The 26519-nt window shown below is 36.4% G+C and overlaps 1 long non-coding RNA gene across 2 annotated transcripts in view; it reads left to right on the top strand.

The window, feature by feature from the left end:
• Window positions 1-2761: 2761 nt before the first annotated feature.
• LOC117671720 (uncharacterized) overlaps window positions 2762-26519 on the top strand; it is a 60422-nt gene continuing 36664 nt past the window's right edge. For both annotated transcript variants that reach the window (XR_015731521.1, XR_004592986.3), the window contains exon 1: window positions 2762-3356. This is a non-coding gene — a long non-coding RNA (uncharacterized LOC117671720). The remainder of the gene's footprint in view (window positions 3357-26519) is intronic.

Genomic DNA, 26519 nt, shown 5'->3' with positions numbered 1-26519 from the left:
ATTATTTTTTTTCCTTTTGTGCAAAGAAGGGATTAAGCAGTTCTGCTGTCTCCTTGCTGCCCATCTCCTTCTTGCCATCTTCTTCCATTAGTGAACTGACCATTTCCTTGACTTTCTTCTTGTTCTTTACATATTGAAAGAAACCCTTTTTCTTATTTTTGGCATTTGTTGTCTTAGTTCATTCTGAGCCTTAGCCTTCCTGACTCTGTCTTTGAAGATTCAAGCTGTTTGCTGGTATTCTGCCCTTGTTATACACCCCTCTTTCCATTTTTTAGACTTGTCTCTTTTGTCCCTCAGTTTGTCAGAGAGCTCTTTGTGCAAAAAACAAACAAACAAAATGTTCACATTTTTGCAGCCTAGATATGGAAGTTTGATCATATTTCTGATGCATATTCACACAGACACACACATGTATGCAAAAAAAAAAGCAGTATGAAACATTGACAGAACAACAAACTACAAAATGGTTGATTTTAAATATGTTTCTATAAAATGTAATTAAATTAAATAAATTAAAGAGAAAAAAACAGAAACACGAAAGGAGCAACTTGTGGTAGGCAAAGATGGATCGGGTCAGTCAATTGGTAGCCTCCTCATTATCTTATCCTAATCCAACTATCTGGAATCTGGAAGTTAAAATCTTATCAAAATCCATAGAAACATAACTTTTCATCCTACACACAGTGCCGGGAAAGAGATCCATTTCTTCATAAGTACAGTAATTGCTGGGAGAAATGCACTTAGAAAATTTATGAGCAAATAATAAATCTCAGTGATCAAACACCATGGGAACATGACACACCCCCTTCATAGTTGAGCCAATGCCATAGATAACAAAGGAATGGTGTGTGCCATTTCCTCATACATGCTTAATTTACTTTTAATAGCTCACTTACCAAAATCTCCTTATAGGCCCCGAGTTCTTAAGCCTTGAAGTCACTGTATGAGCCATGAACTGGCCTATGATTCATTCATATTTTTTTTTTAAAAAAAACGCAGCTTGTTCTGCTAGTGGATTCCATACTGCCACCATACCATCGGAATGCTCATCTCTTATCAGGCAGTTCCAAGAATGTTGATGTATTGCAATTACTACTTAACTCTCTAAACATCTTCTAATTTCCAAGTATGATATTCTTCTGACTTAGCCAAGACCAATTAACTTGTGAAAAAACATCAGTTCAGTCAGTTCAGTTTTCAGCAATCCTTATTCTTGTAGGGAAATCCAGGATGCCTTTTCCTTCTTGAGAATTTAGGTGATTAATATTTTGAGCAAAAAATAACATCAATGTGAATTTGACAACAAACTGAGAGCTCTGAAGCTTCCATGAGCACAGAAGCTTACTCTTGTTCTATGAATAAATTAGTTTTTTTTTAAATTTGATTTATATGCCGCCCTTCTCCAGAGACTCAGGGCGGCTTACAATGCGTTAAGCAATAGCCTTCATACTTTTGTATATTTATACAAAGTCAGCTTATTGCCCCCACAATCTGGGTCCTCATTTTACCTACCTTAGAAAGGATGGAAGGCTGAGTCAACCTTGAGCCTTGGAGAGATTCGAACCAGCAGTAAATTGCAGGCAGCTGTGTTAATAACAGGGTGCTTAGACCACTGTACTATCAAGTGAGTGAGTGAATTAACAATCATAATGTGGGTTTATAGCTAGAGCACTTATGTGGTATAGAAAGGGGACAATGAGGGGTACTTGGTGCTCTCTGAGCTTGCTTATTTTCTTGCAGATCTTTCATTACCCTAACTAGGTAACATCATCCTTACTAGCACTGTTGATGTTGCCTAGTTAGGGTAATGAAAATCTACAAGAAAACAAGCAAGCTCAGAGACCATCAAGGACCCTTCATTTTAACCCTAAACTACAAATATTCTCCTTTAAAAGGGACAATGTTAAAACAATACCAAACAATTTGGATTATGCTCGAGGTAAACATCTTATTTCTGTCTGAACAAAACAGCATCCTCTTAAGGTCAACCTTTTTGGAGGTCAGCTGGGTAATTGAGTTAAAGTAAGTAGTGGATCAAGCAGAGGTAAAATAGGTGGTGAAGTCATTCTCTTATGCTTTCATTCTTCACTTTTCTCTTTGAAAGAGCAAGTTGTAGAAAGGTTTTAGAAGGGTTACAAATTGTCCACCAGTTTTTGTTTATTCTGTGTAATTGTATGATATGATGAGAAAAGTATAAAGATCAACATTCATTTAATAGCCAAGAATATAATATATTGATTTTCTGCTCTGGAAGATTTAATTATTACAGACCAGACTTTTCTTGATGGACAAGAAATCTGTAAATTCTTCCAGTTCCAAAAATATTGCCAAAGTTTTAAGTTATACCAACTCAGACATTCTTATCCTGAATATACTAGATTAAAGGAATTCCTATATTCACCATTTGCAACCAGCAACAAGGCATGGATGAAGATATGCAGGATCCATTGCCTAGACCAGGGGTGGGCAATTCATTTCCAAAGGAGCCACACATGAAAATGAGGACTGTTGTGGACTGTTGCCACCACCTCCCACTGCTGCCATCCTCCCACTGCTGCTGCTCTGTCACCACCGTGGGCTGAACAGGGACAGTAAAAGTGCCCGATGTGGCCCGCAGGCCAGGTTTGCCATAGAGGGGTGAGTAGACTTGGTTTAACATGCAATATGATGCATCTACAAGTGACAAATCATGGCAAATGTCTGGCTGCAGCTTGGAATGTAAATTCATTCTACTAGTAAGACAAAGCACTTGCAACTAGAAAAGAGTTTTATATCTGTTACTATCTCCTGGCCAAATGTATGAAAAAGGCAGGTCCAAAATGCCTTAAATATGAAATAGAACATGATGTAATAAATATATGTATATTGGTGAATATGCCTGCTTTGAAGTATAGGAATTGTGTACTGGTGCTGACTCTACAGTAAATACAGTAGAAAATGGTCACTTTTCACCTAATAAAGCACTGTACTGTGCAGATGACCATGCCCTTTTCTGCACAGCTGTGAGGTCTTTCCAGCACATTGTTGCTATTGGATGCATGCCCAAATGTGATTCAGCTGCCATGCAGTGAATTGCTACAATTCTACCACCAGCACAAAATCTGGAATACACATACAATGTAACTTTGCTGGGATATTTACTTGACAGTCTGTTGAGGTCTACTTGGCACCATTTTCTATTCTAGAGGTTCCACATGCAGCTTATGGCCAAGTTGATTGTAGCCAAGGTTGATGTTTCAGCCTATTTTGGCAGTTACAAACATGCTCACAAATAAAATGAAAGAAAAAAGAAAGAACGAGCGGAGGTGGTGGAGTGAAGGTATACTGAAATTCATCTTTCTCTATAGTCTCAGCAGGTAAGATTTTTATTATGGGCATATCTGGCTTGGGGGGTATTTTTTGTCAGAATTATCTATATCTGTTTTGGAGTTTGATATTTATCCAAATTAAGACCTGGGATCAGGGGCAAGTATAGTGCACAATTCTACAGCTCTGGATCAAAGTCATGGAGAATAAAAAGAAAGTCCAATTGTACAAAAGTTAAGTGGTAGACTAAAATTGCAAGAAAAGGTAAGGAAGGATTTAGATGTGATTGGTGTGTAAGTAGCCCAAAGAGAAAGAATGGGTTCAATGAATGCTGAAGAAAATCAAACACAAAGTTTGGATGGGAAGGATAGCAATACTGATTGTAGGTTATAGTGAAAGTAATAAATGATTAAAGAAGAGAAGAACTGTAACACAGTGATACAAAACATGCTGAGAATGTAGAAGGCCCAAGCTGAAACTCCAAGTTTATCAATAGTGCAACATCAAAACAGATATTTTCTTGCCAATGAGTAGAAGTATAGTGTAAAGTAAAACATGCTTATCTTTTCAAAGGTTCTTCCTCATTCCTTGGAAAATAACTAGACTAAACAAAATTTGCAATTGATTTCAGGGGATCAGGAAAGATATCTTCAATGACAATATTCTAAATATGACCTTCTTATGGGATGTACAATTGCTAGGGTCTACCTTTGTTCCCATTTGAATTCTGATATCTGCAATAGGAGCGAAATGCCCATTCTTTTTTTCTCCAATTTGAACATAACCTTCTTTATTTCCTATAACTCAGCTGGGCTGCTCCTTTTCTAGTAACATCAGGGTAAATACTTTTGAAGAAGAATAGATCCTTGTAGTGCCTGATGGAGAGATGAAAGAAGAGACTTGTAAATTTATCTTGCACTTCATGCATCTCTTGGAAAGCTCCATATAAATAGAATCAGAACTTTTGTGCTTGATGCCACTTAAGCGTATTATAAACAGCAACAGGTGGAAGGTCTGCTTTAACAATTGAACCAGTTATAACAACCATACTTGGTATGTTATATTTCTGATGCAAATTCCATATGCATTTTTATTTATTTCAAACCAAGAGGATCAAGAACTGTATCAGGAGCTAAACATAATACCATTCTGTTTCAGTTTTGCTTATATATAAACACACACACACACACTGGAGCTATTTGAAGATGAAATCTTTTCAAAAATATATTTAGGTAGAGTTGCTTGATGACCTATTTATTTCCCACTGAATCACGAAGATTTACATGGAGGCTAGATTGGTTTGGTTTGGTTTTAGCATTTTTTGCAAACTCTCATTCATTTCCCATATGTATTAATTTAGAGAAGGGTGGACTTCTGGCTTGTAAGATCTTTTTCTAGTACCCCAGGATATTTTAGCCAAGTACTAACTTGGAAGAGACCATTAGCAACTGAAACTCATAATCCTTACATATTTTGGATACCCCAAATAACCAATAAAAATCAACCTCTGCATTAGCACAGATGTTTAATAGTCTAGAGTTGTGACTTGTTTAATGGCCCACATCTAAACCAATCTATGGTTTATGAGAATGTGTGAAACCAGCCATTTGGATAAAAGTTATTTCAATTACTTCGAATGGCACTCAAGGGGTAAAATACAGTGTGAATTAAACAGTCTTGATAAGATATAAAAGGAGGGTGGGAAGAAGGCAGATAGCTTGTTGGCACCAGCTTGTGTATGTTGTATTAGCCAAGTGTACTTTGTATTATATAAAACATTTGGAAGTGAACTAAAATTACAGAAATGCCAACTTTTGGAAATCAGAAAAAAAGACAAAGGAATCTGGAAAACTGGAAGGGAGGGTAGAAATGGGGGATGGAAAGTTTGAGCCAATAATTCCATGTATTCAGCTTAGTAATATAATGTTGCACAGCAAAATAAGAATTCTCTACTGGAATACTCTGCAAATATCTTATCTGCAGCAGCAATGAAAAAAAACAATGGTTCATTTATTACAGAGGTTTTGGAAATTAAGCAACAAACAATCACAACATTCCAATCCCTGACAGTATCAAGACACTAGCAAGAACTGCCTGTCATATGATTTTGGAGCAATTCTACATTGTATTTATTTATTTATTTATTTATTTATTTATTTATTTATTTATTTATTTATTTATTTATTTATTTATTTATTTATTTATTTATTTATTTATTTATTTATTTATTTATTTATTTATTTATTTATTTATTACATGTATTTATATGCCTCCATTCTCCCGAAGGACGCAGGGCGGCGAACACAAGTTAAGAAACAAGTACAGTAAAATCCCATTTTAAACCAAATAACTAATTAATAGTAAATAATAAAACCCAGAATCAGAGTCAGCCTATTTGTTTGAACAGCCAAGTCTTCAGGTCCCGACGGAAGGAACAGAGATCAGGAGCCATCCGGAGTTCGGTAGGTAATTCTCTTTAGAAGGAGAAATTATGAAAAATAATAAGAAAACAATTTACAGTTAGGATGACCTGACTTGAAGGATTTGCATTATTCTGTTAAGTGATAGCTTGAAAATGTGCAAGGCTGTCCTCAGAGGATGAGAGTTTTCTTATGACAAATTATATGGACTCTTCTCATGAATTTTGCTTGGAGCAAAGTCTGTGGCAACAACCATCATAGATGAAATGCTTACAAGGTGATGACCAGTGTCATGAAACAGTTTCTGTAATGCCTTTTTTCCTTAGGCAACAGGGATTCAGGCTCCTCTGCAAGTGGAAAAAAATAGATTCTATGTCTGCAGTCCCACCAAGTTGGCTGAGTGTTTAGGCTGTGTGTGTTAGTGTGTGTGTGTGTGTGTGTGTGTGTACTTTCGAGTTAGTGGCTATCTGTATTTATCCCTGCAATTTTCTTGGCGTGATTTTTCATAAATGACTTGTCTGTGTACTTCCTAGGATTGAGAGAGAAAGAATGCTCAAGGTCACCCAACTAGTTTTATGCCTAAAACAGGACTAGAATTTCCAGTCTCCCAGTTTCTAGTCTGATATCTTAATCACTATATCAAAATGGCTCTCAAGTTGTCTTGGATTCTGAGAGAGAGATTGACCAAATCAATATTCCTGTTTTTTTGTTTTTAAAAATTCCAATATATCCTAGTAATGCCATTGGGCTGGGTCATTGAAAGTAATCTACAATCTCTCCCTCTCCCACCTTCTCTCTCCCCCCCTCTCTTTCTCCCTCCCTCCCTCTCTCTCTCTTTCTTCTTATCTCTCTCTCTCTCTCATTTTATCTCATTCTCATCTGCAATCATTGGTTTTATCTTCAGCTGGTTAACACAAGGAAAGAGCTTTCTTGGATTCCTGGTTGAATGAACTGGCTAAATAATCCAGTTTAACTGGTAGCACCTACTTTTAAAATATTATCCTGTTATATTACACAGTTACACAGAACCATGTGTAGATTTGATAGCATCCCATTGATTTTAATCTAATCTAGAAAATTTTGTTGTTTCAAACTTGGTTTTTCTTTCTGGTATCTCCTGACACCAATATTCAGAGAGCCTGTTTGGAATTTGTAATGATTTGAATGAATGAATTACTTATTCATAGTCACCATTTACTTTGTCTTTTCCCTTCTTTTAGAGGAGTTGACCACCTCAGACTGACTCCTTCAGCTACTTTTTTTAACCATTTGCAGCCATAGAATTGCAATCAGATATTGAATTATAACATGTTCCATTACAATTCTATGGCTCCAGGTTATGGTGATTTTATTATAGTTTTATCTGAATTTAATATTTTGTCTCTTATATTGTATTGTTCACATATCTAATATATACTGTATATATTTGCTGATGCTTTATTTAAACTAAATTTGTATATCACTAATTGCACGACCTCTGTAGATGCCATATGCTAGGTAAATAAATAACCATTTGGTAGGAAAGTTGCAATGCCCTTGCCTGCAGATGTTTAGGAAGTTTGGTACCAAACCAAGGAAAACAATGACTATAACAACAAAGGTAGCTAAACTTTTGTTTTCCTTATCAGAAAAATATCACTAATATTTTTTGTATGAAACTTCAAAAGGATATTCTGAAAATATCCAGAAAATGGAGCAAAACTGATTAACAGGGATGCAGATCAGCCTTCGCTTCCCTTGTGCCCTTCAGATTTATTATAGCTTCTAAAAATCCATCTACCCTGTTTATCCAAAATAAGACATCCCCTGATAATAAGCCCAATCGGGCTTTGGGCGCATGGCAATAAGGCCAAGCGCTTATTACAGGTTCAAAAAAATATAAGACAGGGTCTTATTTTTGGGGAAACATGGAAGTAGTGACTAGGAAAAGATTAATTCAATAAATATAATCAATTATTATTTATTTAGCGTATGATGAGAACCTGACCAAGAGAGGACCCAAAAGCCACTCATGTCCACAGCTACTGCTGTTCTGGGCCTCACAGTCATGACAAACAGAAAAATACAAAATTATGCTATTTTTAAACCTATGCTATTTTTAAACCTATGAACCTCACAGTCCACATTCTACTTAGTTCATACTAGTCAAATCAGGAATATTATTTATTTATTTATTCATTTATTAAATGACATTTGTATAGCCATCCAACTCATATAGTGACTCTGGGTGGCATATATAATAGTAATCAAAAGTACATGAATGTCATTAAAACAACCCAACTGAATTAAAAGTACAACAAATAAAAAGCAAAATGGCAGCAAATCATTTGGAGAGTGCATCCATTAACTGCCATAGATCCATCTAGCAGGCTTTATCATGGAATTCCCAAGCTAGTTGATAAAACTAAGGGCTTAACTCATAAACTGTGCCCTTGTTGATGGCTGTATCTGTTAAACCTATGCACAAACTGATCAAACACGTGAATGTTGAAGCGATTTTTTAAAAAACAGAGGATAGGCCCTCTGTGGTGGATATTTATATAGGTGAGAGTGATGGAGAGTCCCTTTTAGTTTATTTATATCTTGTTAAAAGCTAAGCATATTGCTTTCATAGTTGAAACCTGTTCCCAAACATTCTTGAAATGTTCTAGCCTATTACAGTAGTTCCTTCGGAAATATGTTCAGCAGTTGTCTACTAAAGCAACAATCTATTATTAACCAACATGTAATTAGTTCATTAAAAATATCTGAACTGAACACTATGTAACATAATACAGGCTACTAGCCGAGGAAGGAGATTTTAGGTCCTATCTAAATGTCAGTGAATTTATAATGCAAAGGAGAGAAGAGACAAATGCCAGCTGGCAGGGCCCACCGTGTTTCATATTACTTTAGGTTTAATGCCTGCACTTTTTCCCCTCTTTTCTTCTTTTTTTTTCAATTAATTAGATTATACTACTCAAGAGTCTTGGAATGTCCTGGCTAAATGCCAAGCTGATCTGCCCAGGACATTGTAAGATTAATTAAGGTGTTTTAAATTTCACCAGTACGGGATTTATTATTTTGATATAACTTAAAAACTAGTATTTGCAAGGGCTAACAAATAAATGTTGAAAATGAAGCTGTACCATCATATTTGTTTATTTCATTTAAAACATTTTAACTGCCTGTTCCTTCAATTACCAAGCTCCCAGTGCTACTCTAAAATCCTACAATATGCACCTAATTTACACCCATAATAAAGTTCAAAAGAACCATAAAGATAATAACTCAGAAAGGAAAAGGATCTCCACTAACAATACTGCTGGACATGCAATCTAAGAGATTTTGAGAAAGATCTGCTATTCTGGATATAAATTCACTGCTAATGGGGCATACACAACCACATATTCTTTAACCAAAGTCCTTTCATGTTTTTGAAACATGAAATGACAACTGAGGCAAGATGGTTGAGATATAATTTTTGAAAATCAAGAATCAGCATCTGGTTAATTTAGGCAAATAATAGATTTTAAATATAATGAGACTGCACTGGTCTCCCTCCCAGTTTAGTTTCCTTCATCTTGAAGTATTCTGTGGATCAGTTATGGAACAATAGAAATGTATTCTACAAAAGGAGAGTTCTAGAACTAATTTTAAGAGAGCTGGTACCAAATGGAAAAATATGGAAATATTCCAAAGATCGACAAACTCTTGTTGGTTACTGTACCAGTATACTCAGAACACTGAGATCTTATAAGAGTTTGTTGTGTGATATTTGGGCCATTTTAATTTTTATATTAATTTTAACTTGAGATTAAGGTTTGGCAGATGCCATCAAGATACTGATGTCTTCGGTCCTATGGATTCTGCACCACAGATTTTGCTTTGGAATTAGTCTTCTTGTTCTTGTCCCATGAAAGCCAAGAACATAGAACATAGAATAACAGACTTGGAAAGGACCTTGGAGATCTTTTAGTCCAACCTCATGCTGAAGCAGGAGACCCTATACCATTCTGGACAAATGGTTGTCCTTGAATACCTCCAGTGATGGAGCACCACAACTTCCGGTGGTAAGTTGTTCCACTGATTAATTGTTCTTACTGTCAGAAGAAGAAGAAATTTCTTCTTAGTTCTAGGTTGGATCTCTCTTTAATGATCTTCCATCCATTACTCCTTGTCCTGCCCTCAAGTGCTTTGGAAAATAGGTCAATCCCTTGTTCTCTGTGACAGCCCCTCAAACTACTAGAAGACTCTGTGTAGACATGCACTAATTTTTCCTCAATAGAAGCTAATGAACTTTAGAAGAGATGGATGGTCATGCTGAATCCAACCCATTTCACCAATATAGGATTGCATTGCAATTAATTATATCCAAATATGCCTCTGAAATAGTAAAAAACCATTAAGTGGAACAGTAAATAAAGCCTTGTATTTAACCTCAAGGAGTAATTTATACAATTTTTAAAATATTTTATGAAAAGGAATAAAGATGACAAAGCCTGGGTTTATTGAAAGATTGTCATGGTAAAATAAATCATAAAATGAAACAAGTTAACTAATTTAGCTTACTGCTTTAAAAAAAAAAAGATACAAAGCAATAATGAGGTAGAATTAATGGTAAAAGTAATTTTTTTTCAAGATCTCCATCCCAATGAGGAAGATTAATGTTGACCAGATTGTAAAGGTAATTCCAATTTGAGGGCAGACCTGTTAACTTTTGAATTCAATACTCCCTCTCAATGTACAACATATTTTACCTAAACCATTTTTTCTTTTTGTGTGTTCAGAGAAACAGATCAAGAATGAAGCTTTTGGAAAGTTAAAAAAAAAAGTCTAGAACAGACTCAGGAGGGAAATAGCTTTTGACTTATTCTGCATGAGGCCACAATCTGGAATTTAGCTAAACCAAGAACTAAATAACTGAAGGCAAAGAATTTCATAATTACATAATGTACAAAATCATTATAGATTACATAGAAAGGAGAAAAAGTAACAGGATTTATCTGGGAAAAAATGAAACCCTTAATTTTATCAGAATATTTAATATTTGTCAAAAAAATGTACGTAACTGGTTACATTAACAAACATAATTTAGCTTTGGATATGGATTTGCACTAAAGGGTTGACTTTACTGCAATGGGAGGCTGTGGATCAAAAAAATTGAGTTAAGGGGGGAAACTTGAAAACTTTTTTTAATTTTAGATAATAAAATTTTAGATAATTTTTAATAATAATTTCATAATTATTTTATATTATTATTTTATTGTTGGTGTAGATTCAGAATAGGGTAGATTTTGATTATGTTCTAATTTGCTTCCAGCATTGTGAAAATACTGTTGTAAAAGTTATTGTGTAAGTATAATAATAAATAAAAATAGATAGTATTTTTGAAAACAGCTGAACATTTGCTGATAAATGTCTATGGAGATTTTCAATCATCCAGGTCATTTGCTGATAAAAGACTCAGCAATTGCAAATGGCCTAATATTAAAGGTGAATTACAACCCCACAGATAAGAGTTCCTTTTCATAGCAAATACATTGAGATTATATGAGTTGCATTAAACTAGAACAATTTTGAGTGGGAGCTGGAAGAAACAATAAGGTATGCCAAGGCAAAGGTTCTGTAGAATGCTTTTGCAAGCACCATATCCAGTCGCTGAATGCTTGGTCCTCACCCAACATTGAACAGGAAACTGGTGGATTGAAATCAGTTTCTTTCTTCCTTTGAAACACTTCTAGATTGTCCCAGTTGAAGTTCATTTGTGCCTGAATACAACAGTTGTTTTTCTACTAATAGCAAAAATGCTTGAAACAAATTTTGGCACTTAAATAATCCATGAATTCATCTTTACATAAATACATGTATTCTTTATTTTCATAGTTTAAGGTCTGTTTTATAATGCATTTACATACTTTTGAATTCCATTTGCTATAGGACAGAGTTTTTATATTTCTCAAAATGTTTTAAGGCAGTCATAAACTATTTTACAAGAAAAGACTTATCAGTCTTTCACTTTAAAACTTTTCTTTTATAATTTAGAAATGATATCTGTTATCTTTAGCAATGAAAGAACAGAACAATAGGACGGGTTTTCCAAAACCAATAAAAGTATTTAATACTGAGATTTTATTTCCCATCCCACATGAATGAAAGGTCATGTATTTTTTAGTTCTGAAAAAGGGAGAATAAAAGATCAGGAAAATAACTGCAACATAATATGCTAAGGATCATATATATTACACATAGAGAGACACATGGATACACAAACCATTTTTAAAGCATTTCTCTTTTTAAAATCTTAGACATTATGCAGTTATTTCATGGACTTGGCATAGAGACAAATTCCTGGTCTAGTTTTTGTTGGTCAAGACTGACATTTCATAGAAACTAGAAAGAAGTTAGATGTTAATCATTCGTTCCACCGGTTTCAATGGGTCGTAATAAAATTGTTATTGGATCTGGGCTGCACACCGAATTATGTAAGTCTGAAAATGGTAATTGGCATACAGTAACTTTCCAAAGATTTTTTTCATTTCTACTGTTGCTTCTACTTTTAACTACACTAGTTAAATCAGGCAATAATTAAAAAAACCTGTGCTTTGTAATATCACATTTATTAATTGTTATGGTTTTATTTTGTATTTTATTTATCAAACAAATTTATACAGCACCCTGCTGAGACATAGTGACTAAGGGTGCCTTACAATATTTTTTTAAAATCCATCAGATAATGTGAATATGAATCAGCACATCTGTTTTGCAACTGATGATTGAGCAAATACATCTGATGAACTAATCAAAATCATGCTAGAACCAGCTGCCGTTTTTCAATAGTGACTTGCTTTTCCCAAACGATACAATTAAGGCAATCTCACAATTCTGTATCTGATCATAGATAGGAAGAAAAGAATGGGGAGAATGTGACACCATTTTCTGAAACTATCTCTACAGCAAGAAAAGAATAATTGAGAATTGAAAGAGACACAATTCTGCTGGGCAAAAAATCAAGTTGTTGTTGTTAGTTGCGAAGAGTTGTCTGACCCATCGCAATGGTTTTTATTTAAAAAATCAAGTAGAGGGACGTAAACATTTGTTTGAGGCTGGTGAAATCCACAGGTCTCCAGTGGAGATGATAGAGTTGAAGAAGTGGTCAGACAGAACCAGGAAAAGCTGCAAATTGAGACAAATTTGATTCCTTTTTATCTACAGAGCTGTAGTACAAACCTGCCTGAGCTACCTTTACAATTCTGCTAAGGTAAATGAGTTCACCATGGAAAAAAAAATTGTAGTCTTTTCAATTATTTGTGCAGAAAGAGAATGCCTGCAGCTGTTGGGGTAGAGCCTAGTGGAATCTGCCAACACTTTTCTGATGCAAGCACAGATGTAGGATTTTTTTTAAAAAAAAAATTAAACAGAGGAAGGGCACCAGGTCAAATATAAACCTTTTTTTTTTCTCAGCACACTTTCCAAATTTCTTTTCTAACTCAAATGAAGGGAAGACAAAAGGCCTTTTTAGAGGATTCAGAAAATGCAGTTGTGAAGGGAAGGGGGAAGAAAGACACAAGGAGCTTTTGCATACGAAAAGAAAAAGTGTAATGGCCTTGCATCTGACATAGCCTATTCCACCTCCACCACATTAAAACACAATCCAATGCAGAAACTAGTCTGCAAATTCAGGGTAGTTCACTATAGGAAGGAGGAGTGACAGGGGAGAATGTTCAAAGTCTGACCATATTTTACCTCTCTTCCTTAGATTAAAGAAAGGAATGTGCTTTCAAAAGTTGTTGAGCAACGACCACACAGTTTTCAGGGTGGTGATAGTTTTATGAGTTTTCCCAGTCATTAGAAGCAACACAGGAAGTGCGAAGAAAGATGAGGTTTCTTTCCGCCCTATAACCTTCCTCCCAGGCTGCAAAAAACAGGGATTTGACAGTGTGGAATCCGAACTCAGCTGAGGACACACTCCAAAATGTGGCATGATATTGAAGTAATTTATGTCTAAAGGATGTCAGTTCCATTCTTGCAAATAACTTCAGGAACAAATTCATCAGGTTCATTTCCATCTTTTGCTGGAATATGTCATGTGTCTGGGAGGAAGGGGATGCAGCAACAGATGGGAGGAGGAGGAGGAGGAAGAGGAGGAGGAGGAGGCAAGGATCCAGAAAGGTTTCCACCCCTTCTACACAGACACATTTTTTTATATAATATGGCAAAAATAGAAGAGATGAGCCCCAAAAGACATTGTTGTAGACCTAGAGATGGAAGGATTTCTGTTGTAGATATTTCCCCATTAAATACTTTTAAAATATGCATTTGATTAATTTTTTTTAAATTACCACATCAACTTTCAGGGAAATGTATGACCCATGAAATAACTGAACTTCACATTATACCAGAGGGCATTGAATCATAGAATCATAAAGCTGGAAGAAACCTTAGAGATTTTCTAGTACCAGGGGTGTCAAACTGGCAGCCTGCGGGCCGGATGCATCACATGCAGGCCACGCCCACTCCACCTCTGCAAAGGCAAAAAAATGCTGTGATACGTCACGATACGTTATGTGATGCAACTGTGTTCTAGACCAACCCTCTGCTCAAGACAGGAATCTTATTCTATCCCAGACAAATGCATGATTTGAAAGATGTCCTCCATGAATAAAGTTATGAATAACTTTATTGTATTTATCCAACTGGATAAATACAATAAGGGATGGAAATAACCAGAATCTTTATTTTATTCTTGTATATGCTATTTTTGAGTTTTTCTTCACAGTTATCTATTTATTTCAGCTAAGAACCCCCTCCCCCCCATGCTATAGTCTCTTCCTGAACATTTGCATTGCTCTGAGTTTGTTTGGTATCCCTTCCTTTTCCTGATAAGTCACTCTTGATCAAAACTTTCCTTCTTCTCTTTTCATTCCTTCCTACACTGCCATTTAATCCATAAACAGTGACTTATGTTTATGAATATCTTCAGAGCTTTCCTACTAATCCTATGTTGTTTTTTGCTTCCCTTACTCCTATCCACCTGTTCAGGAGGAGGTGGGGTGTGAAAGACAGGAAAAGGGAAGGAGTGTCTTGGAAAGACTAGATAGACATGATGGAGCTTGTGTGAGATTTATTAAATGCTGGAGATGATCAAAGGACCATATTTAGAAGCGCTACAGAAAAATAACCCATTATCCAAATGCAGACCATGGGGTTTTCAGGGCTGCACATCATTTGTGAAATCCTTAAATACAATTCTCCAAATTATTTCCATGGTGTCATTTTATTTCTGTGTTAGGAAAAACTATTTGATGCTTGACTGGACAGTAAACATATGAGCGGTATTCAAATATACTGTATTTCAAATGCAAATCAAAAGATTTTTTTTAATTCCAGCTCCAAACACTACTTTTTGAAGCATGCAACTGAAATGCTGAAATAGATGTAAGAGAAGGAATGGCAGAACTGGAGGTGAAGTTAAAAGAGGGATCAGCCTAGAATCCCTACATAGGCACAAGTGAACTAATTCCAACCCTCTTTGAATTCTATTGACCTTTATCTAACCCAAGGAGGTACTAACCATTAGTTAAGAAGATTCTTGTGCATAGGCATGACTAACAATAAATTAGTTTAATTAGACCTTCATGTGTGGACCTGATGTTTTCAATCTGACAATAGCTCTAAGTACAAAATAATGAATACACCTCTAGTGTAGGTGACAATCATGCTATCATGCTAAGTTTTGTCTTACTCTTTGTAAGCAACCTTGATTGCTATGCTCAAAAAAGGTGTATTGGAGCTGCAGAAGGTTTAGAGGAGGGCAAGTAAGATGATAAAGGAGCTAAAGTAGCTTCCGTATGAGAAAAAGTTGCAATATTTGGGAATTTCACTTTAGTTCTTGCACTGATTTCTGCAAGAACTGGGACAAAGGGAAGTATATTTTTTATACAATACAAAATCCATCTTTGGAATTTGAAATGCAGTACTGGCTACCAACTTTTCTGGTTTCAAATGGGGTCAATGGCTATTAGCTTTCATGGATGTGTGCCTGTCTCCGAAAACCATCTGCTGGGAGACAAGGAAGCCTCCTTGTGTAGTTGGTTGGCCATTGTGAGAACACACTGCTGGATTAGATGGGCCAGGAATGCCATCCAGCAGGGCATTGCTTGTGTTCTTATTTTCCTCTTCCACGTTTCATCCATTTCCACAGCTTGCCTTTCAGCCTCCCCTATAAAGCCAATGCCAGTCAGAACTATCAGCTGTATTGTGCCACTCAGTTTAAACAATCCCACCATTAGTTATTCATTTTGCAAGAATTAGCATATATGTCACACCCTAAGAACGGAAAGATACAGATATGAAAAACACAAGAAGATACAAAAGGAAAAGGAAAACTACCCTCATGAAATTAAAAAGGAGGCAAGCGATCCAATTCTGGAATTTGGACAATCATTCAGTGACCCATACCATGTAAGGAGCACAATGGCATATGCATTACTGGGTCAGATCATTCTAATAGTGCATGTTCTCAGCTCAATGGCTTTCACTGTCATTCAGGGCTTCAAAGCAAACATTGCTATTTTGTTAGCAGAGACATGCCTACAAGAGCACAGGAATTTTTAGCCTTGTCAGGAGTTTCTTTGTATACTCTATGGAGCCACCATTGTTTAAAATGCCCACAAGACCGTGCTATTCAAAAATACTCCTTTGTAGCTTTCATAGATTACAACCCTCTAGTACAATATATATTGGTAATGTTCTTCCTGTTTCTGAATCTGTAAAATCCAGAGTTATTGTTTTAATGTACTATTCAGGCTGAACATCTAAGAGAATTGAACTATATTCAGTACAAAGTCATACAAAATGTTGATAATACATGGCTATGGTTAAGCCAGTCACAGAGTCCTGCTACTTATCTTTTATGTGGTTACATAAACAGGCCTTTCTCACAAAATCAGGGTTTTGTTTTTTTTTACTTGCACCAGACAATGAATACTCAAATAATTGCATAGAAAGTAGGTTTACCAGCTTTCTGACAAAAAAAGGGGGGGGAATGTGGTCCTGAACTACAGTGAATGCTGCATTAATTATTGTTCCATATTCATATCTTTACATTTCTCTTAATTCTAGATTGGTGAACATCCTGTTTAATGTTTTAACTAAGAATTTACTAAACTTTCACTATTTTTTAAAGGAAGAAATATGGCATAAAGTACAAACACACCCAATCATTCCTATTTCATTATCAGCATTATCAGTGATCTACATGGGTAAGATTGTAGGTTGATAGCCAGAGAATGATTATATTTAATTTTTTTAGATGGCAGTCCAGTTTTATATCCACTTATCTCGGATTAACGCCAATGAATTCAGTAGGAAATTTCTGAGTGAAATTCTACTCCTAATCTGAGTAGATGTAAGAAAGTGTCTAATAATTACAAACTAAAGTCAAGATTAAATGTATCCTATAGATCTAGACTATAACCCACTTACATAACAAAGTAAAGTTTGGGATCAAAGCCATAACAAAACTTCAAGCCTATGAGCGGAATGTTTAACTTTATAGGAACATTTGTTGCACATTTAGATATGAAAGGAGATTCGTTTGCCATTAAGTAATCAAGGCACAGCAGATTATAAAACTTCTAAGATATGGAAGATGACTTCTTAAACAGGCATTTAATTCTTATGTGGCTTCTTTAGGACACTTTTCTCAACCCTTTCAATCTGCACTTAATTTGTGAATTATGCTACATTTTCCTAATTACTGTTGTTATCCATTTACTGTAGATGCATATGGCTTTACTCTTGGATTAGTGCTGTTAACCATCTATCTGTACTAAATACTAAAGGAGAGAAAGAGTGAGGGAGAGTCACTTGGAAAAGAGGTGATGAAAATAAAATTTATTTTGTTAATAATGTGAATAAACAAAACACTGAAGGAAACTGGAAGAACATAAGACAAATAATATTGTCTATTGCAACAAGCAAAGGTATTTATCTTTCTTTTAAGTTTCACCACTATCCCGACTAAAAAAAGGGTAGGGATTCTGACAAGAATTCCAAAGACATTTGTATGGTGTGTGCTACATTTTTCTGGCATATTCTTATTGATCAGATGGATTTTAATTCCAGCCCAGCAATGTAAATAGGATTATCACAGCTTCATAGTCTTATCAGGATGAAGTTCAGTTGCTGAATGGGAACCCTCCTTATCGATTTGGTAGGAACTTAATACATTACCCAACATGGATTTAGATGTTGGGAGGCAATTTGGTAGGAAAATTGAGAAGACCTATCAGAGGTCTTCTAATACAAGCCCTTCTCAAGCATCAAGCATTTGATGTTATCATTAGGTGCTTGCAGACTATGACTTCTTCTTTCACAAAATTTTACTGTTAGAGTTGGGAGGAAGATGAGAAGGGTTGTCAATGTTGGATAATCAGCAGGGAGCTCAGTTTACTTCCCCGCTGGATTTCAAACTATATTTGGTCACATCCTGAGCTTTTTTAAAAAGGATATACGTGCAAGTTTGTCAGATCAGTGTTAATGATCCTTTACTCAAGCCATACTAACTGGATTAATTACAATCATCCCTATCAAAGGTGGGTTTCAGCAGGTTCTGACCAGTTCTGAAGAACCGATAGCGGAAATTTTGAGTAGTTCGGAGAACCGGTAGTAAAAATTCTGACTGGCCCCACTCCCATCTCTGCCTCCCAAGTCCCAGCTGATTGGGAGGAAATGGGGATTTTGCAGTATCCTTCCCCTGGAGTGGGGTGGGAATGGAGATTTTACAGTATCCTTCCCCTGCCATGCCCTCCAAGCCATGCCCACCAAGCCACACCCACAGAACCGGTAGTAATAAATTTTTGAAACCCACCACTGATCCCTATGTTTTACAACACGTAACCAAGATCTCCCTATGCTTTTGTGCTTAAGAAGCGCAAGGGATAGAGATCAGAATATTGGTTAAAGCACATAAAGTAGTTATGTTAATGATTGTTTTTTATCTTGTCTGCCAATTACACATTTATTACTTGTTATGTGGTGTTGTGCTTTTAACACCTGTTAGTTTCTAACTGTTCTTAACCTGAGGGCAGGATGCAGATCTGAAGAGAGGGGGGTTCAGCCAGTACATTGTTCCAGGGCCCATGGAGCTCAAAGGGGACCCATGAAGGGGAATTTTAATATTTTTTTTTACAAAACCAATTTTTTTTTTATTGAAAAAGTTTTCAAATACAAATTTCCCCCCCTTTTTTCCCCCTCTCCCTCCCCCTCCCTAACCCCCCCTCCCCACCCATCCCCCCCTGTGACTTCTTCATAACAAAAAAAAAACCTAATTCATAACAGATTACTTACTCCCTCCTCTAGATATTGACCTTTACTTACTAAAAATATTATTAATATTATAACATCCCCCTTTATCCATACATATCAAAAAAGAGAAAAGAAAGGAAAAAAAAAAGACATTATACTATGACATTGTAGAATAACTTCTCCACTTTAAAACTGTACGATAAGTCCTACTTTAACATTTAATCTTCTATATATATTACTATAACATTCCAAAGCGGCCTTCCCCATAAAATCTAGTTTAACATTTATTCCACTCTATCCATTTCCTCCACTCCCCTAAATATAACACTTAAAAATCCCTTTTCTTAGACTAATCAATCTACTAAATAGCTTATTCACCCACTATCATGCAAAATTGCCATACACAACATTTCTTAACATCTTTGATTCACTGCCCACTTCTTAAAAATATATGTCTATATTTTCCATTATATCTAAATAAAAAAAAAGAAAAGACAATGACTTTAAATTTATAATCCATATAGTATCTTCTTTGAGGTCTTTCCACTGGATTGGTAGAACCAACATCCATAATCGGGTAACATAGCTTACTGATGCAACAGTTTATTCAGGATCTTCAATCATATCTGCCCCCATCAGTAGTAAATATCTTCTTATATGTATAAAAGTAAAAACAACCACCCGAGTGACATTATAATTATATTCCATATAGTAATAATTGTGGGTTTCATCAGGATTATTAATTCCCATCATCGTAGTGGGTAACAACCCGATCTTCTGCATGCCCCAGCATAATTCTCTTGCCTTGTGATTCAAGATAATATAATATGTTTATCAACACAAAAAGAAATTCCAAAATGGATAATTCAAATCCATCAGTTTAAGGGTCGTTTCACGTCCCCAGATTACGGCCATGCAGAGATCTGCCACAAACCTCAGGATGATATTAACCAATACGTCGCCTCTTCTGTGTTTACACATAATCGTTCATATTTTAAAATCACTGGCTTCACTGTTGCCTGATTAGAAATTTCTGTTTTTATGCCACCTATTTCTTTTTTTCTTTTCTTTTTGTGGGTTTGGTTTCCATCCTGGTTCCCTTTCTATAAAGTGTGTATCATCTGGTCGGTTTTTATTCTGCTTTGTAGATTGGTCTTGTTGGTTTTGCTTTTGTATCTCATATTTCTTTTTTATCCCTTGTATATCCCCTAATTGGTTTCCATGTTTATCCTTGCCTTGATAAGTCATCACATTAGGATTAGATGCCTCTTCTCTCAAATTTGTAGATAGTCCAGCTAGGGTATCCAATAAATCCAAAGGCAATTCATCTGGTACAGTCTCTGTAATTCGATATTTTACCTTTATTTCCGGCTCCTTCTGCTTATCCTGTATTATACCTGGAGATGTTAAGTTCATTTTCAACCTATTTTGATAAAATTCTTCCGCTCTTTCAACAGTATTTAGCTGATATCTTTCTCCTTGGTATCTAAATATAATACCCACTGGGGCGTCCCACCTGTAGGAGATATTTCTCTTTTTTAACTCATTCACCAGAAAACCAAATTTCTTCCTTTCCATCAATATCTTAGGTGGAAGTTCCTTGTAAATCCAAATCTTTCTTCCATACAATTGCAAATTAGAATTGAAGGAGTTTTGAACGATATTATTCCTAATCTCCTTATCTGTAAAATAAATCACCACATCTCTAGGCCATTGCCTTTGCTTAGCAATCCAGGAGTTGATTCGATAAACTCTGTCGATCCTACAAAACACTTCGTCAGGTTGAACCTTTAGAATCCCAGCTAGAAATTCAGAAGATATTTTCCTTAAATCATCTCTATTATTTTCCTGCAAACCTCTTAATCTTATTGCATATTCTGTAAAATTATATTGTACCATTAAAATCTCTTTTTCAATCTTCTGTTGCAGATTTTCTGCATTACCATACTTTTGATCAGCATCCATTTTAGGTTTTTCTTCTAAGCTATTATCCTGAGTGTTTGTCAAATCATTTTCAATTTTTTGAATTCTATTGTCCAATTTATCTTGAATTTCTTCCATTTTAGACTCTAGTACATTAGTATTTGCGTCCAACTGTTTCATAAATCCTGTAAAACCATTAACCACTTTTGAGAGTTTTTTCTCCAAAAAATCAAACTTAGATTTCACCAATTCTTTAATTTCCTGCTTAAATTTTTCAAATTGCTGATTCACAATCTCCTCCCTTCTTTCAATCTCCTCTATAAAAAATTCTATTACCGTATTTTCCGGCGTATAAGACGACTGGGCATATAAGACGACCCCCAACTTTTCCTGTTAAAATATAGGGTTTGGGCTATACTCGCCATATAAGACTGCCCCTCTTCCAATGCACACCAAATAAAAATTAAAAAACATCAACTGGCTCACCTACAATGTAAAAGCAGCTGTGCTTGACCCAAAATGGCCCCTGTAACAAGCAGGAACCTCACACAGCCACAAAAAGCCCCCCCAAAAAACTTTCACACTCTAAACACACACAACACAACACAACTGGCTCACCCACAATGTAAAAGCAGCTGTGCTAGACCCAAAATGGCCCCTGCAACAAGCAGGAACCTCACACAGCCACAAAAAGTCCAAAAAACCAACTTTCACACTTTACACACACAAAATTCCACATACAGCTTTGTGAGATTTTGTGTGTTTGTGTAGTTGGAGTGAAACACTACAGAAACACACTAAATCTCAGAAAGCTGCACAAATATTGTTTTATTTTATTTTATTTTTATTTTTATATGAAAGCTAAATTTAAAACTTCCTAAACTTTAAATGGCTAGGTCTAAAAAAGAACAACTAAAAAAAACCCAATTGACTATTTTTTTTAAACCTCCCAAAGGGAAAAAAAACTTACCCAATAGAACAGCGGTCTCCAACCTTGGCAACTTTAAGACTTGTAGACTTCAACTCCCAGAATTCCTCAGCCAGCTTTGCTTTGCTGGCTGAGGAATTCTGGGAGTTGAAGTCCACAACTAACTCCTTGCTTGATTGCAGGCAGGGAGTTGCTTGCTTGCCTGAATAGATTCAGGCAAGCAAAGCAAGGCAAGCGTTGCGACTAGCAGCTGAGGTAAGCAAGCTGGAGGGGGAAAACTTTTTCCCTTTTACATGGCTCTGGCCATCCCAGCTGAGTTGCAGGGAACTCAGCTGGGATGGGATCGACCGTCAGAAATGGGACCGTCAGAGCCATGGTTCTGGCGATCCCAGCTGAGTTGCAGGGAACTCAGCTGGGATCGTCAGAGCTTGGATCCTCAGAGTAAAAGAGAAAAAACTTTTTTTCTTTTACATGGTTTCTGGCGATCCCAGCTGAGTTGCAGGGAACTCAGCTGGGATTGTCAGAGCTGGGATTATCAGAGTAAAAGGGAAAAAACTTTTTTCCTTTTACATGGTTTCTGGCGATCCCAGCTGAGTTGCAGGGAACTCAGCTGGGATGGGATCCACCGTCAGAGCTGGGACCGTCAGAGCCATGGTTCTGGCGATCCCAGCTGAGTTGCAGGGAATTCAGCTGGGATCGTCAGAGCTGGGATCCTCAGAGTAAAAGGGAAAAAACTTTTTTCCTTTTACGTGGTTTCTGGCGATCTCAGCTGAGTTGCAGGGAACTCAGCTGGAATCGTCAGAGCTGGGATCCTCAGAGTAAAAGGGAAAAAACTTTTTTCCTTTTACGTGGTTTCTGGCGATCCCAGCTGAGTTGCAGGGAACTCAGCTGGGATCGTCAGAGCTGGGATCGTCAGAGCTGGGATCGCCAGAGCCATTTAAGGCTCGTCAGAGCCTTTCGGGCTGGTCTGCCTGGTTACAGGAGAACGACACCTGGCGTATAAGACGACCCCCGACTTTTGAGAAGATTTTCATGTGTTAAAAAGTCGTCTTATACGCCGGAAAATACGGTATATTAAAGTCAGGTTTCTGAGACTGAAGAATTAAGACTTGTTCCTTTAAGTTGTTGGTGGGGGGATCCCCCCCCTTCTTGTTTATCTGACTTTATGAGTCTCAGTGCCATGTTTCCGCCCAGGCAGGCTTTGTTAAAAAAAAAAGCAAGAAAAAAAAAGGGACTTCTTTCCAATCAACAACAATATCAGGTCTCCAAGGGAAAAAAAAAGAGAAAAAGACACAGGAGCAAAGTTTTGTCTACAAATGTAGCCAGTGGTATTTATTCCGCTACATTGTAGTAATAGAAAACGGAAAGACTTCCCTTTCAGCCTCTCCTCCAGCCAACGCCATTTTAAAAGGCTTCTTTTTTTTTTCCTCTTTCTTTTCCTCCTCTCTCTTAAGTAATTTTTTAAAAAAAAAAAAAATCAGTAAAATACTTGCAGTTCAATATTACAGGTCCAGCTCACATTTTCTTTGAGTAGTCTGTTAAATTTGCAGGCTTGCTTTTGACGCCTGGCTCTGCATCAGCAGAGGTCTCCCAAAGCCCGGAGCGGCGGCTGGGGATACGGGGCATCTCATCCGCTCCGTCCCAAAAGTAAAAAAAAAACTTTTGGGACTCCGCAGAGAGTTCTACCCACCCCTGCCGGCTCTATCTCCATTTCCTCATGGAAACGGAGTTTTTTCGAGCCGCCATTCCGTTGTGAAGGCGGCTCTAACAGGCGATGGAAGCTGACGATCCCAAAGGAACGTCTGGCAGCGGCAAACAGCAACCCGGAAGTCACAAAACCAAATTTTTTAAAAGAAAAACAGTATTGCATTATATTTTATATTTCATTTCAGTTTATGAATGGTTAATTTGTGTGGAAATGGTCTTCGAGTCTCTGCCGTGCATGCGGGGGGCGAAGTATGTGCGGGGGGACTGCGTGTGCATGCATGGGGGGGCGGGGGCCCATATTAGTCTTGTTCCAGTCTTGTTCCACTTAATAATCCTCTCAGCGGCCCTGGCAGGATGAGAAGCAAAGAATGGAAACTAATCAAAGAGAGATCCAACCTAGAATTAAGGAGAAATTACCTGACGGTTAAAATTACAGGTAGTCCACAATTCGCAACAGTTCATTTAGTGATCATTCAAAGTTACAACATCACTGAAAATAGTGTCTTATGGCCATTTTTCACACTTATAGCCATTGAAGCATTTCCATGGTCATGTGATCAAAATTCAGATGCTTGGCACCAGATTCGTTGCAGTGTCCCAGAGTCATGTGAGCACCTTTTGCTACCGTCTGTTAAGCAGTCAATGGGGAAACCAGATTCACTTAACAGCCATGCTACTAACTTAATAAAAACTGCATTGATTCACTTAATAATTGTGGCAAAAAAGGTCAGAAAACAGGGCAAAACTCTGTGCCAAAATGAATAAATTAACATTAGAATTAAAAGAAAAAGATGATTCAGAATATTATGCAGTGTGGGAAAATGGTATGGGTGGATAGACAACAGAAATAAAAATAGGTAGTGTTTATAAGGAAGTTGATGATGTATATATATGTATATAATGTAGATCCCATATGAACTGTTAATCCAATGTCTATAAAAATGACACTGTCTTTTTGATTATGTATTAGAGTTTTGGAAAAGGAACAATCACAATAAATTAAAAAAAAACAGTGCAAAACTCAATAAATATCTCACTTAGAAACATAAATTTTGGGCTCAATCAGGATCCTAAGTCGAGGACTATCTATATTAATCAGTGAAGCAATTTGTCTCCAGAAGTTGTGGCTATTACATCAGTGGAGGTTTTTAAGAAGAGATTGGACAACCATTTGTCTGAAATGGTGTAGGGTCTCCTGCTTGAGCAGGGGGTTGGACTAGAAGACCTTTAAGGTCCCTTCCAACTCAGTTATTTGGTCAAAGTCTTCTGTTCTATTAAATGTGAGATGGGCGGACAGATAAATTGAAACACATTAATATATATAATGGATAATAAAATGGGGCACACTTGAGTGAAAGCTATGTTGAAAAAAAGATAAGGATGATTACCATGCTTCATCCTCAAAACATTCAGAGGCTCTGAAGATCTGGCTGTTTCTCCAGCATTTGGACCAGGAGGTTAAACAAGCTCTTTTGTTGATTTGGTTTTGGAATATCTTATTTATCTTGAGCATCTTTTTGCTATTATTTGTAATTGTTGGTTTTTAATCTTTGTACACCTCCCAGAATCACTGCTGTGAGAGGGGTGGCCAAATAAATGATTTAAATAAATACAAACAAATAAAAATCCTTTATAACTAGTTTTTTCTGTGAATCTATGAAACCTCTACAGTACAGGTATCAAACATTGCCATCACAAGACGTTTCACAACTTTTTTTCCCCTCGCAGAACTGCAGTGGGCGTGGCTTGTGTGTGACGCACCTGGGCCGTGGGCCACCAGGTTGATACACCTGCAGTCTACAGAAATAGGATGGGGAGAGTTGGGAGGGGTTGAAACTTCAGTTGTTTTTCTCTTGTTAAATGTATTTTTATGTGAAATGTTATTCTTGCATAATCTCTAAAACTATATGAAAAACTATGCATATTTTTAGATTGCCAAACCAGGTGTTACCAAACCTTAAATGCCTTAAGATTAGTTCCACAATTTGGGCACTCCCAGATCTGTAAACTTTCACTCCTAGAATTCCCCAACTAGCCTAGCTACTGCTGAAAATTCTGGGAGTAGAAGTGAACACACCTGGAGGATTGCTGAAAGATTGGAAAAAGTTAGAATAGTATATACTTACTTCTACTTTTGTCTCATTAGGAAGAATATGACAATAATGGGAACTTTTTTCCTATACTGCTTAGCTATACAGTGGCAGGGAATTATTCTTCTGATAATAAAATAAAAGAAACTAAAAAGTGAGAAATAAAAGATACTTATGCATATCGTCTTCCTTCCATTAGTAATTTCCTTCCCTTATTTAACTAATTAACTAAGGAAAATATGATGGTACATGTTAGTCACTGGACTAAGTGCTAAACAGGGACTGCAGATCCTCTAAATGGAAGGTTTATTGTTTCTAACACACAGCATGCAAGATGGTGCAAGTTATTTTATTTCAACCATTGACTTAAACACAATAAATCTCTACAAATCTCTGTTTCTCTTTCAAAAGCGCATCTGTTTCTCATGGAAATGCTATGGCACTGTTTAAGGTACCAGGTGTTTTTTATGATTATACTTAAGAACTAAGCCCACAATTTCTTATTGTAGTGCAGTTGTTCTCTTTAAAAATATAGCATCGAAGAGTCCGTGTTTATTGTCATTCACTTGTGACTGTTTTGAGGGGGGGTAGGGGGAACCAATGCATATCTACAAAGTTTTGGTAACAGAGCATCTTCAAATTGAGCAAGATATATATGTTTTTGTTTCTTTTCTCAGTCCCCATAGGGAAGGTTATGTTTTTGAAAGGTTAATGTAACCTAGGCCAAATGAAATAAATTCATTTCCTATCAACCTTGAGGCTGTCAGCAGTTCTTGTTTTTGTTCCTTAGCAGACCACATCTTCCATAATGGATGGCTATCATTATGTAATTTTATTATATCATAAATGATATTT

The sequence above is a fragment of the Pantherophis guttatus genome, chromosome 1 (assembly GCF_059756535.1).
Source record: "Pantherophis guttatus breed Tessera chromosome 1, ASM5975653v1, whole genome shotgun sequence".
NCBI lineage: Eukaryota > Metazoa > Chordata > Lepidosauria > Squamata > Colubridae > Pantherophis > Pantherophis guttatus.
Note: the sequence above shows the minus strand (reverse complement) of the source record. Positions and strands in the feature narration are given on the sequence as shown.